This window comes from Canis lupus, chromosome X, assembly GCF_048164855.1.
Source record: "Canis lupus baileyi chromosome X, mCanLup2.hap1, whole genome shotgun sequence".
NCBI lineage: Eukaryota > Metazoa > Chordata > Mammalia > Carnivora > Canidae > Canis > Canis lupus.
In genome coordinates, this window is record NC_132876.1 from 81,527,462 (window position 1) to 81,541,373 (window position 13,912).

Here is a 13,912-nt window from a genome sequence, read left to right on the forward strand (position 1 = left end):
GTGATGATTGATGTCAGAAGAAGAAATAGTTGCCTGTGTGGCCCTGACCTGACCAGAAGTTTTGCTTCTCAGAGTCGGTATTAGGAACTCTGAGGACCAGGAGAAAGAGGCATATCTAGGGTAAACAGGCAGAGGAGAAGTAGATGGCTGCAAGATTAAAGGATTGATTCCATTTTTATGAGATGTCAAGATAGAAATTAGTTGGTGATTAAAAAACAAAACAAAACTTTGCACCTTTATCAGTTGGCAGATAAAAAGAATGAAGTGTTTGTCTTCATTTTCATTTCCTACTGAAATCATTCACCTAATGAACACCATCTCAAAGCAGAGAAGAACAATGGGAGCATTCATAAATTATAGCCCTGTTGTGAAGGATTACCTTTAAAGTGAAATGCTCTGCCTTGATTAAAGCTATGGGTATGTGAAAACAGTGCCTGGTTGTTGGTCTCTGCATTAGAAATATAATCTGTAATCTAGTGGTCTTTATTTTTAAAATTCTTAAGGAATAACACAGGTGCACACGCACATGTACATATATATCATGGTGAAATGTACAAATCTTGATTAAATTTTAGATATGTGTATAGTTCCAAGTAATCAGCACCCAGATCAATATGTAAAACACTTCCAGAACCACTGAAAATAATGCTCATGTGCCTTCACATTCAGTATGCCCACTCTAGAGATAACCAATATTCTGAGTATTATCAACATAGATTAGCTTTGTCTGTTCTTGACCTACATGTAAAATGGAATCACACAGTATGTATTGTTATAGTCTGCTCTCTTTCACTCAGCATAATATTTTCGAGATTCATCCAATTTCTTGCATATATCAATACCTTGTTCTTTTTTAATTGCTGTGTAGTATGCCATCTTGGGTATGTGTGGATTTTATATTTTTATGTTAATTCCAGTAAACATAGTGTTATATTAGTTTCAGGTGTACAATATAGTAATTTAACAGTTCTGTACATAACCCTGGGCTCATCAATACAGATGCATCCCTAATCCCTATCATCTATTTCACCCATCACCCCAACCCTCTCCCCTCTGGTAACATCAGTTTGTTTTCTATAATAAAGAGTCTGTTTCTTAATTGTCTCTCTCTTGCTTCTGTTTTCCCTTTGCTCATTTGTTTTGTTCCTTAAATTCCACAAATTAGTGAAATCATATGGTATTTGTCTGAATTATTACACTTAGCATTATACACTTTAGCTCCAACCATGTTGTTGCAAGTGGCAAGATTTCATTCTTTTTCATGGCTGAGTAATAATCATATATATATATGGAAAAATATATACATATCACATCTTCTTTATTCATCAGTTGATGGACACAGGGGCTGCTTCCAAATCTTGGCCATTGTAAATAAAATGGCTATAAATATAGGGATGCATATAACCCTTTGAATTAACGTACTTGTGTTTTTTGGGTAAAGACCCAGTAGTGCAATTGCTGGATCATAAGGTAGTTCCAATTTTAAGGTTTTGACGAACCTCTATACAGTTTTCCAGCATGGCTGCACCAGGTTGCATTCCCACCAACAGTGCACTAATATTCTTTTGCTCCACATCCTTGCCAACACCTGTTGTTTCTTGTGTTATTGATTTCAGCTATTATGACAGGTGTAAAGTGATACCTCATTGTAGTTTTGATTTATATTTCCTTCATGAAAAGTGACAATGAACATCTTTACATGTATCTGTATGTCTTCTTTGGAAAAATGTCTGCTCATCTGTCCATTTTATAATTGGAATATTTATTTTTTGGGTGTTGAATTTTATAAGTACTTGCATATTTTGGATACTCTTTTTGGATATGTCATTTGCAAATATCTGCTCCCATTCTCTAGGTTGCCTTTTAGTTGTGTTGACTGTTTCCCTCGCTGTGCAGAAGCTTTTTTATTTTGAAGAAGTCCCAATAGTTTATTTTTGCTTTTGTTTCCCTTGCCTCAAGAGACATATTTAATAAGTTGGGATCGCTGATGTCAAAAGTTACTGCCTCTGTTCTCTTTTAGGATTTTTATGGTTTAAGTCTCATATTAAGGTCTTGAATTTATTTTTGTGGATGGGTTCAGTTTCATTCTTCTGCATGTTGCTGTCCAGTTTTCCCAAGACCATATGTTGAAGAGACTGTATTTTCCCCACCGGATAGTCTTTCTTGCTTTGTTGAAGATTAATTGAGCATATAGTTGTGGGTTCATTTGTGAGTTCTCTGTTCTGTTCAATTGATTTCTGTGTCTGTTTTTGTGCCAGTACCATACTGTTTTGATTACTATAGCTTTGTAATATAACTTGAAGTCTGGAACTATAATGCCTCTAGCTTTTCTTTTTCAAGATTGCTTTGGCTATTTGGGGTCTTTTGTGGTTCTGTACAAATTTTAGGATTGTTAGCTGTGGGGTTTTCATATATGTTGAGATCTGTTCCCTCTTAACCCTATTTTGTTGAGGGTTTTTATCATGAATAGATGTTGTACTTTGTCAAATGCTTTTTCTATGTCTATTGAAATCATCATGTGGGATTCTCATCCTTTATCTTATTGATGTGATGTATCATGTTGATTGATTTGTGAATATTGAACCACTCTTGAAACTCCAAAACAAAACTCACTTGATTTTTTTTGGAATAGTTTGAGAAGAATAGGTATTAATTCTTCTATAAGTGGTAGAATTTGCCATCTGGTCCTGGATTTCTGTCCATTGGGAGACTTTTTTTGATTAATGATTCCATTTCTTTGCTGGTTATCAGTCTGTTCTAATTCTTCCTGATTCAGTTTTGATACTGATATGTTTCTAGGTATTTATCCATTTCTTCTAGGTTGTCCAATTTGTTGGCATATGTTTTTCATAATATTCTCTTATGACTGACTATTTCTGTGGTGTCAGTGGTTATTTCTCCTTTCTAATTTGTGATTTTATTTATTTGAGTCTTTCTCTTTTTTTCTTGATAAGTCTGGATAGTGGTTTATCAATTTTGTCAATTTTTTCAAAGAACCAACTCCTGATTTCATTGATATGTTCTTTTGGGGTTCTTTCAGTTTCTGTATCCTTTATTGCTGCTGTAATCTTTATTATTTCTTACATTCTGCTGGCTTTAGGTTTTATTTGTTGTCCTTTTTCTAGACCCTTTAGGTGTAAGGATCCTTTTTCTAGATCCTTTAGGTTGTTTGAGATTTTTCTTGCTTCTTGAGATCGGCCTGTATTGCTATAAATTTATGTTTTAGAACTGCTTTTGCTGTATCCCAGAGGCTTTTGACTGTGTGTTTTCATTTTCATTAGCTTCTGCACACTTTTTAATTTTTTTCTTTGGTTTCCTGGTTGACCCATTCATTGTTTTGTAGCATGTTATTTAACCTCCATGTATTTGGTCTTTCCAGATTTTTTCTTATGATTGACTGCTAGTCTGACAGCATTGTGGTCAGAAAAGGTGCATGATTTGACTTTGATCTTGAATTTGTTAAGGCTGGTTTTATGGGGTAATATGTGATCTCTTCTGGAGAATATTGCATTTGCACTTGAAAAGAATGTATATTCTGCTGTTTTAGGATGGAATGTTCTGAATATATCTGTAAAGTCCATCTGTTCCCGTGTGTCATTCAAAGCTATTGTTTCCTCATTGATATTCTGTTTGGATCATTTGTCCATTGATGTAAGTGGGGTGATAGAGTCCCCTAGTAGTATTGCATTATTAATAATGAGGTCCTTTATGTTTGTTACTAACTGTTTTATGTATTTGGGTGCTCCTATGGTGGGTGCATAAATATTTACAATTGTTATATCTTCTTGTTGGATTGTCCCCTTTATGATTATGTAGTGTCCCTCTTTGTCTATTGTTACAGTCTTTGTTTTAAAGCCAATTTTGTCTGATAAGTATTGGCACTCTGGTTTTCTGTTGACATCCATTTGTATGACAGATGTTTCTCTGTCCTCTGACTTTTAATCTGTAGGTGAGGTGTCTTTAGGTCTACAAGAAGTTTCTTGTAGGCAGCATATAGATGTCTTTTTTTAATAAATCTATATTGTCATCCTATGTCTTGATTGGACCATTTAGTCCATAGCATTCATAGTAATTATTGATAGATAGGTATTTATTCATTTTATTACCCATTTTATGGTTGTTTCTGAAGTTTTTCTCTGATCTGTTTTTTTCTTTCATGGTTTGCTGATTTTCTTTAGTGATATATTTGGATTTCTTGCTCTTTATTCTTTGCCTATTAGTAGGTTTTGATATATGGTTGCCATTAGTTTTGTATATAACCTTTTCTGAGTATAGTAGTTTATGTTGAGTTGATGGTTATTTAAGTTTGAACCCATTCTTTTCTCCTCTCCTCCCCACCTTTTAGGTATATATTATTATATTTCATATCCTTTTTTGTGAGTTCCTTGACTGATTTTTTTAAAGAAATATTAATTTTTACTGCTTTTGTGTTTCCTACCTCTATACTGTCACTTTTGGTGTCTCCTTTCCACCCAGAGTCCCCTTTATTATTTCTTGCAGGGCTGGTTTAGTGGTCACAGACTCCTTCAGTTTTTGCTTGTCCTGGAAACTTTTTATCACTCCTTCTATTCTGAATGATAGCCTTGCTGGAGAGAGTATTCCTGGCTACAGATTATTCCCATTCAGCACTTTGACTCTATCATGCCGCTTTCTTCTGGCTTGCCAAGTTTCTGTTGAAAAACCTCTAACTGTATGGGCTTTCCTTTGTATGTGACTGTCTTCTTTTGCCTTGCTGCTTTTAAAATTTTTTTCTTTGTCACTATGTTTTGCCATTTTAATTATGATATGTCTAGGTGTTGGCCTGCTTTTGTTGATTTTGATGGGTGTTCCCTGTGCCTCCTGGATTTGGATATCTGTTTCCTTCCCCAGATTACAGAAGTATTCAGCTATTATTTCTTCAAGTAAATTTTCTGCCACCTTTTCTTCTTCTGGGACTCCTATAATATGAATGCTCTTACATCTGATGGAGTCATTGAATTCCCTGAATCTATTCTCATTTTGTGTAATTTTTTCCCTCACTTTTGTTCAGCTTGATTACTTTCCATTACTCAGTCTTTTAGGCCACTAATTCCTTCTTCTGCTTCTTCTATCTTGCTATTTGTTCCATGAAGCCTGTTTCTTTGTTTTTTGAGCCCTTTATCTCTGCTATGTTATTCCTTATGTCTGTGTTAAGGAGCTTTCTCATATCATCCACTCTTTTCTCAAGTCCAGTGAGTATCCTTATGATCATTGTTTTAAGGTCTCTATCAAGCATGTTACTTATATCTACTTTGCTCAGATCTCTGGCCATGGTCTTGTCCTGTTTTTTCATTTGGGATACATTTCTCAACGAATGTCTGTCCCCTCATTTTGTCTGCTTCTCCGTGTCTCTTTCTGTGTGTTAAGAACATCAGCCCAGTCTTCTGCCTTGGAAAGTAATGACTTTATGAAGAGGAGGTCCTGGAGTACCATGCAATGCAGTGTCACCTGTTCACCAGAACCTGGCAATTCAGGAGAGTATCCTATGTGTGTTGCTTATACCCTGCTGTTGTGTCTGAGTCACTTTTCCTTTCAGTGCAATCTTCTGTACTGACTCTGCCTGTTACGGGCTTTGCTTGCTCTCTGTGGTGTTAGTGGGACCCAGACAGGGCAGCTCTGGGTGGGGAGGGGGCATGCCCTCCAGGGAACTTCGGAGCGGGGCAGCCTTGTTAGTAAAATTTGTGTTGGGAACTAGTCCTATGTCAGATCCCCTGTAGCACTGCAGTGCCTGGGGGGCCTACGGTGGGTGTGTGGTATATGATAGTGGCTGGGAACATGGGGCTGGGTATGGTGCAGGGGCTGGGCAGGGCATGCAGTAGCCACTATGCTACCAGCAGCTAAGTGGGGCATGCACACACTTTAAAATAATTTGTCCTGGGATCCCTGAGTGGCGCAGCGGTTTGGCGCCTGCCTTTGGCCCAGGGCGCGATCCTGGAGACCCGGGATCAAATCCCACATCGGGCTCCCGGTGCATGGAGCCTGCTTCTCCCTCTGCCTGTGTCTCTGCCTCTCTTTCTCTCTGTAACTATCATAAATAAATAAAAATTTAAAAAAAAATAAAATAAAATAATTTGTCCTAAGCCTGGGCTATAAGTATCTGTGCATCCCTCCCTCCCACAGGTGGTTCTGTGTTTATGCTGGGGAGTGGGCGAGGATAATCATGCCTGCCAACTCATGCATTTTCAAAGAAGTCCCACAACATACTCTGAAATCAATATGAACAGATCTGTCTCCCGTTTGCTCCCAGCATTTTGTAAGCTGCAGTTTTTCTGTTGCATTTCCACATAGGCTGCTGTCTCTTTGAGTTGACAACCCAGCTATCACTAGCCCTTCGGGCTAGCCCAGTGCTGAGTCAGCTGACTATCAAAGCTCTGGGCTCCAAGTTCCACTGGTTTTACAAACTCACAGAATTCAGCCCCTCTGATTTTTAAAGTCAAATGTTATGGGGATTAGTCTTTCCCATGAGAGCTCCCTGGTACAAGTGCCCATTTCTTTCCTTCTCCTTGCACACAGCTCCCTCCCTCCTACAGGCAACCTCCTTCCACCTTTCTGACCTTTCTTATCTTTCAGATGCTGCTGCTTCTCTATATTGCATTGTTGAGTTTGTTCTGCCAGTCTTCAAGTCACTCTCCTATTTATTGACTTGGATGTGGATGACATCTACTTGTAACGTGGGACCAGATGAGGCCAGGGTCCTCTTACTCTGCCAACTTCCCAAGCTCTTGGAATGTGTTTGTATTGGTGAACATTGGAGTTATTCTTACTTTTTGTCTATTATGAATAAAGTGTGTCCTATCACATCTTTTTGTGGACACCTGCACTTCTTTTTCTTGGGTTTACCTAAGTGTGGAATTAATTTCTGGGTTCAACAATGAGTGTACAGATTTCTACAGTGACTGTAAAATTTTATACTCCCACCAGCAATGTAGAGTTCAATGTTGTATATTCCTCTCGATACATGGCATTTTAAGTCTTCTTAAGTATTCTAGTGGATGTGTACTGATATTTTACTGTGAATTTAAATTTCTCTGATGAAAAATGATAGTGAGCACCTTTTCATATGTCTCTTGGCCATTTGGCTATCTTTAGTGAAGTGCCTGGTCGAGTCATTTGCCAATTGTTAATTTGTTGTGTTTTTCTTTTCATGTTTTGATATAAGGCCTTTGTCATATAGATGTATCATGAATATTTTTTCCTAGTCTGTGACTTGTCTTTTCACTTTTTAGTGACATTTTTGATGAATATATATATGCATACATGTATGTATATATATATATTTTTTTTTTTGATGAACTCCCAGTATAGCACTTTTTCTTTTATGGTTATTGGTTTTTGCATCCTGTCAAAGAAATCTTTGCCCCCGCCCAAGGTCACAAAGATCATCTCTTATGCTTTCCTCTAAAAGTATTTTGGTTTTAGCCCTCTCATTTAAGTCTATGATTTAGAGAAAATTTTTTAAGGAGTTTATTTATTTATTCATGAGAGACACAGAGAGAGAGGCAGAGACACAGGCAGAGGGAGAAGCAGGCTTCACGCAGGAAGCCCGACATGGGACTCGATCCCGGAACTCCAGGATCACGCCCTGGGTGGAAGGCAGGCGCTAAACCACTGAGCCACCCAGGGATCTCTGGAGAAATTTTTTAGTAAACATTTACACTAGCAAAAATGTCTTGAGTTTGTGTCCTGAATACATATAATTTTATTTATGAATGATATAATTTACTACCACCAAAATTAAATATTAATGATGCTTAACTTTTAAATGATTTTTGATAAATGTAAATATAAACAGAAGTTCAAATATCTCCCCTTCTAGTAGATTATCTTGTGTGTAGCCTGTGCTATATATACACCCTACTCTGGAGATCATTGTTCTAAACCACCAAAGGCTGACATTTTTAATGAGCACTGATAATATTAATGTCAGCAAAAGACTTCAGTGTAAATAAATGGCTAGAGTTTCCAGAGTGTGAACAGGACCCCAATGAGCATATCTGCTGACAATGGAAGAAACCCTGAGCCCCCTCTTGCATAGTGATGTTTGTTCCCCCTTACTTGATTTATGGAGACAGCAGACTGACTGCTGGGATCTGACTTGTTGGGAGTCATTGATGAAAACTCAATTTTGGTTGCTGATGGAGGATACAGTGCTCTTGACTCTCTACTCCTTTCCTGATCACCAGATTTCTAGAACCGAGCTTGGCTCTGAACTGAGTTTTTGACAGAGATCCTTAGAATTCTACTTGGGCTAATCCCTGGGTAAATATAATGATTTGTTGCTTAGAGGACCTTTGTGGTGAAGATAAGAGGGTGATTAAGCAGCTGAGGATGAGGGCACTGTCTATAGGGATAGGTCATGCTGTGGTCATAGCAGAGTTACACTGGCCCAAGATCATGGGCCTAATCCACAGGACTTTACACTCTGGGGCAGCCCTATGTAGGATTTGGGCATCTTTTTCTCAGCTGGTGGAGGAAAAGAGTATCTCCTCACTTGGTGTCCACCTCCTCAAGCTATCTGCATCCAGGAATCACCACATAGAGCCAGGGCCACTTACATCTTTTTTTTTTTTTTTTTAGTTTTTTATTCATTCATGAGAGATACACACAGAGAGGCAGAGACGTAGCAGAGGGAGAAGCAGGCTCCCTGTGGGGAGCCTGATGTGGAACTTGATTCCAGGACCCCAGGATCATGACCTGAGCCCAAGGCAGATGCTCAACCACTGATCCACCCAGGTGCCTCCACTTATATCTTTTTAATTGGTGGTGGTTTTTGACTTCTTGTTTAAGGGACAGGTTTTCTGTTTAGCTTTGGGTAAGGTAGGGAAGATGAAGAATGGCAGGGTTTCTTGCTTTTCTAATCTAGACTACTGAAATCTGAAATGGATTTTGAAGAGAGAGTTGCTAAGACAGAAAAGTTAGGGCAGCTGGTATGTCTGCAGCCTGGCATCAGAGTTGAAAGTCATGGCAAAGAGACTGCAGAAGTTTCAAAGCCTCTGCCTTCCCTGCCCAGGGCACTCTGATTAATCTCTCCTAGCAGGAGATGGTAAGGGATACCAATATGGTAGAGAGAGCAGATCTGAAACAGACAGCCCCCAACCTGTGGTCTGTTCAAGATTTCAAGCTAAGTTTTGGAATAAGTACAGACTTTATCCTACAATGTGATGATCCAACTTCCTAATAGCTAAACTTCTTAAATCCAGCTTTTCTCCCTCTCTGCATTTTCTCTGTTGATTCCCCAGAAAAAACCAAATTGCTGAAGTGGTGTCTAGAGTGTTACTAAAACGTTGAAAATCTTTCGAAGGGTGCTCAGACATTTGGAGCATGGTTTTTTGTTTTTTTTTTTTAGGCAATACAGCTACTATTCTAAGTGGACCTTTTCTATCTATTTGCAGAAAAAAATCAATTTAAACAATTAACTATGCTGTTTGCCTTCTTAGACTTCTTAGACTGTTTGCCTTCAAGCTGGTTGAGATAGGAGTGTGGGCTGGTAATTTGGCCAGAGGCTCTTAGAGCTGGCCAGGAATGTTTCAGTCAATGCCTTTTTTTTTTTTCCAATAATTTTCTTGTAGCAAGCTGAGGCATTCACCATCATGCCATTGATTTTTAATGCTGCTCTTACACTATTATAATAAGCTTTCAATACCTGCTGGTTATTGTTGCGAATGATGTTTCTCTTGCACTACTTTTTTTTCAAGATGAACCTTATTACTTTTCTTTCCTTTGCTCTCTCATCTCTCCCAAGTTTATTCAAAAGCTCCAAGCAAGGATCTGCTAGTATCTGACTAATAAAAGCCAGTGTTAAGTCCATTTTTTGTTGCCTTTACTCTCAAGTAAAGAGAGTCACTTTGTTGACAGCTATCAGAGTACCTCATGCTTCATTGGAGATCCATCAAAAATTTCCAAATTGCTAGCTCATTAGCACAAAATGAGGCTTCAGGAATCTCCTTCTCAAGATCCTAACTGTGCTTTTTAAAAAAGTGGTCCAGCCTTGATGGACCATTCCATAACAATAGATAAAGACCATAGGGAAATGAGAGATGGATGTGAATTAGTTTTGAAGGAGTGAAACATGGTCGAAGACAAAGTACAATGGAATGAAAAGCTGGATTATCTGTGTCAGCATGGTTTTGTTAACTGTTCACAGGTCACTGAATGTCAGAGCTCCAAGACCCTCAGAAATCATCAAGCCAGACCCCCACGTTTTACCAGTAAAGATCAAAGAAACCACAAGAGGGGAAAGGGACTTGTCCAAGGTCAATCACCTCTTCCCAATTTTCCAGACACCAGCTAGCTTTTGGTTATATGATCTTTATGCAATCCATTTTCAATTACTTGGACAACTCACTGCTTAGCCCAGCAATCACTTGGATAATCCAAAATGACATATAAATTAAGCATCATTTACATTGGGCTTTGATGTGTGTTTATACTGACATTCCAGTGCGTTTGGGTACAATCTGAGAATTTACAACACTTGAAATAAGAAAGCCACCCCAAAAGTCTGATTCAGGAAGAGCTGGGAAGTTGATCAGCCTTACTGAATGGGCAGCATCAAATGATGCTACACAACCCCTCAAGCAGTGCATGTTATTCTCAATAAGTTTGTTGATTCACACCTTTCCTGGGCCTCAGCCAGACTTGTACGTGGGACAGTGGAAAAGGAAAAAACACATTTTATAAAATAATACATACATTTTCTTCTTTCCCTCCAGCCCTCCCTCCCTCTCTCCTTCCCCTCCTTTCTTCCTTCCTTTCCTTTTCATCCCTTCTCCTTGATAGAAAAGTGAGCACAGCTGCTTTATCTTCTATATAAGCAAATGTGTAGTTGAGCCACTGACCTGGAGAACTGGCAAAACAATAAATGGAAGACATGCTGGAAATCTAGAGGTGGAGTGGAGGAAAGACCATTGAGCGATAACTTTTTAAAAGCATCAAGAAATCAGGAGAAGTGGGATGCCTGGGTGGCTCAGTGGTTGAGCATCTGCCTTTGGCTCATGGTGTTATCCTGAGGTTCTGGGATTGAGACCCAAATCAGGCTCCCCTCAGGGAGCCTGCTTCTCCCTCTGCCTATGTCTCTGTGCCTCTCTCTCTCTCTCTTTCTCTCTCTCTCTCTCTCTCCCTCTCTGTGTGTGTGTCTCATGAATAAATAAAATCTTAAAAAAAAGAAGTCAGGAGAGGTAAGAAGGAATAAGTTGCATAGCTCAGTAAATGCCCTGGATCTAGGAAAAGGCTAGTTTGGAGTATAGTCCTAGGGACTTTCAATCAAAGGGAGTTTCATTTCCTGATCTGGACCCATCTTGACTCTGGGACTGTGCCAGGTGCCCATAATTTATTGGTCTGTTGTTTACAAGTTCTTGCACTTGTGTTAAAATGGTATTATTACACATCTGTCCTGAGGAGGAAGCTGCTAGTAACTGAGAAAGGGCAGAAAACAGAAAAGAGGCATGTGGGGCACCCGTGTGGTTCAGATGGTTAAGCATCAGACTCTTGGTTTCAGCTCAGGTCCAAGATCTCAGGGTTGTGGGATTGAGCCTTGCATCAGGCTCTGTGCTCAGCAGGGAGTCTGCTTGAGGTTCTCCTTCTCCCTAAGCCCCTCTCCCCCTCAATAAAAATAAACCTTTTTTAAAAGGGGCATGCATAGTTGGCCTGAGGCTGTAGTCCAAGAAAGAGTCCCTGCAAGGACTCAGTGGCAGCCCAAGTAGCAGAAGGGAATGCAAAACGCTTAAGCTTTTGCTGAAGCAATAATTAAGCATTTTTGTTTAAAATGTTCCCTCTTTCATTTTCTGGCCTAGAATAAACAAATCTAGTTGATGTAATGAAGTGCTTAATTAACTCGAGGTGGTACTTAATACCAACACATATTGAAGGGAGACTTGCTAATAGTAATATGGATAATTGAGTTTTATGAATAAAAAATAGGTAGAATGAATTAAGACCAATGTACATCAACAGGAAAAATCTGTTAGCATTCATTAGTTAGGCCCCTGTTTGTGGCTCTTTGTTAGCCTAAGGGAGCCCTTTTAAATGGCTGATCCCTGTTGAAAGTCCTGCCTGATGCCCAGAGCCCTCTGTGGATGCCAAAGGAATGAGTCATTCCAGTAGACCGTCTGAAATTCCAGTACACCACTTTGCTGCTGCTGCTGCTGCTGCTGCTTCTTCTTTTCTTTCTTTCTTTCTTTTTTTTTTGGCAGCAGGCAGCAGTGACTGTGAAGTAATAATGATAATGACAATGGAAATAAGAATGTGATCCTAATTAATTTGCTGAGAGTTGTTCCCCATTTACCAATATTGGCTTGTTTTATCTTGAGTGGTGGGCCCAGGTACTGGAACAAAGGTATATATATTCAATGTCACTTGGCTAACCTATGATTTGTCAGACAAGGTTAATTAAAAAAAACTGTTGGGTTAGCAGCAGTAAATTTAATAATAGTCTGTGATTTACCTTAGAATTTCAATGTATTTGATGGGGTTTTTTAAATCCTGAATTAACATTTTTCTCTGCACTCGAGGTCTCAACTGCCAAATTGCACATGAGCTGGCCAATCTAAAGCTCAGCAGTATTCTAACTTCCGTGGTGGGGGATAGATTGGAGGGATTGTATAAAGGACTGAGAGAAGAATAGAAATATAAAAATACCTATGGCAAAAACTAGCTTTTGGTTGCTCCACTTAGAATCTGCTTTTCTGGGGCACCTTGGTGGCTCAGAGGTTGAACATCTGCCTTTGGCTCAGGTCGTCATCCCAGGGTCCTGGGATCGAGTCCTGCATCAGGCTCCCTGAGGGGACCCTGCTTCTCCCTCTGCCTATGTCTCTGCCTCTCTTTCTGTGTCTCTCATGAATAAATAAATAAAGCCTTAAAAAAAGAATCTGCCTTTCCCTAAAGATGGTATAGTTTAATTATCCTCACCTTACTTGCTCCTAGGAAAAAAACAAACATCTCTTCCTGATTCCATCAGTGGGGTGGACCTTTTTTTTTTATCGTTAGATCATATGTCCATCTCTGTGGACATATGAACTTCAGACAGTAACCTAACCTTGAGGCTGGAAGCTATGTGTGCTTTGTTCATTTCTTTAGCACTTAGTATGCTATCCTGTGCATACTAGAAATTCACCAAAAATTTGAGGAATGATTACTCCTACTGCCATGGATGGAATTGATGTCCTAATATGTAGAACTCACCTTTGTGGTAGAAGGAATGTTATATATAAAAGTAGCCATAATCCCCCCCATGGGGGGACAGTTTTGCTTTGTTTTGCTTTTGCCCACTCCAGCTGCTATTATTTCTGCCTCTGCTTTCTTTTTTTTAATAAATTTATTTTTTATTGGTGTTCAATTTGTCAACATACAGAGTAACACCCAGTGCTCATCCCATCAAGTGCCCTTTCAGTGCCCACCACCCAGTCACCCCCACCCCCCGCCCACCTCCCTTTCCACCACCCCTAGTTCGTTTCCCAGAGTTAATGCCTCTGATTTCTATGCCCTCCAGCCTGACTACCTTCTTTCCAAAATTGCCCTGGTCAATGGAAATTCTGTGGGCTGTGATGATGAAACAGTAAACACCCGTGTTTCTAGATTTTGGTGAATGCCCACTATTTTCTGTACCCTAGAAGCACTGTACTAGGCACTTGTTGAAAAGACATAGATAAATGATCAGCTACTTTGTACATACTTGGTATCTTTTGTTTTTTTTTTGTTTTTTTTGTTTTTTTCTTAAAGATTTTATTTATTTATTCATAGACAGAGAGAGAGAGAGAGAGAGAGAGAGAGAGACAGGCAGAGGGAGAAGCAGGCTCCATGCAGGGAGCCCGATGTGGGACTCGATCCCAGGTCTCCAGGATCGCGCCCCGGGCTGAAGGCGGTGCTAAACCGCTGAGCCACCCAGGCTGCCCGGTAC

At 39.4% G+C, this 13,912-nt stretch overlaps 1 protein-coding gene across 1 annotated transcript in view; it reads left to right on the forward strand.

Moving 5' to 3' along the window:
• The window catches only part of SHROOM4 (shroom family member 4), a 272,702-nt gene that overhangs the window by 90,571 nt on the left and 168,219 nt on the right, over positions 1 to 13,912 (forward strand). The window lies entirely within an intron of this gene.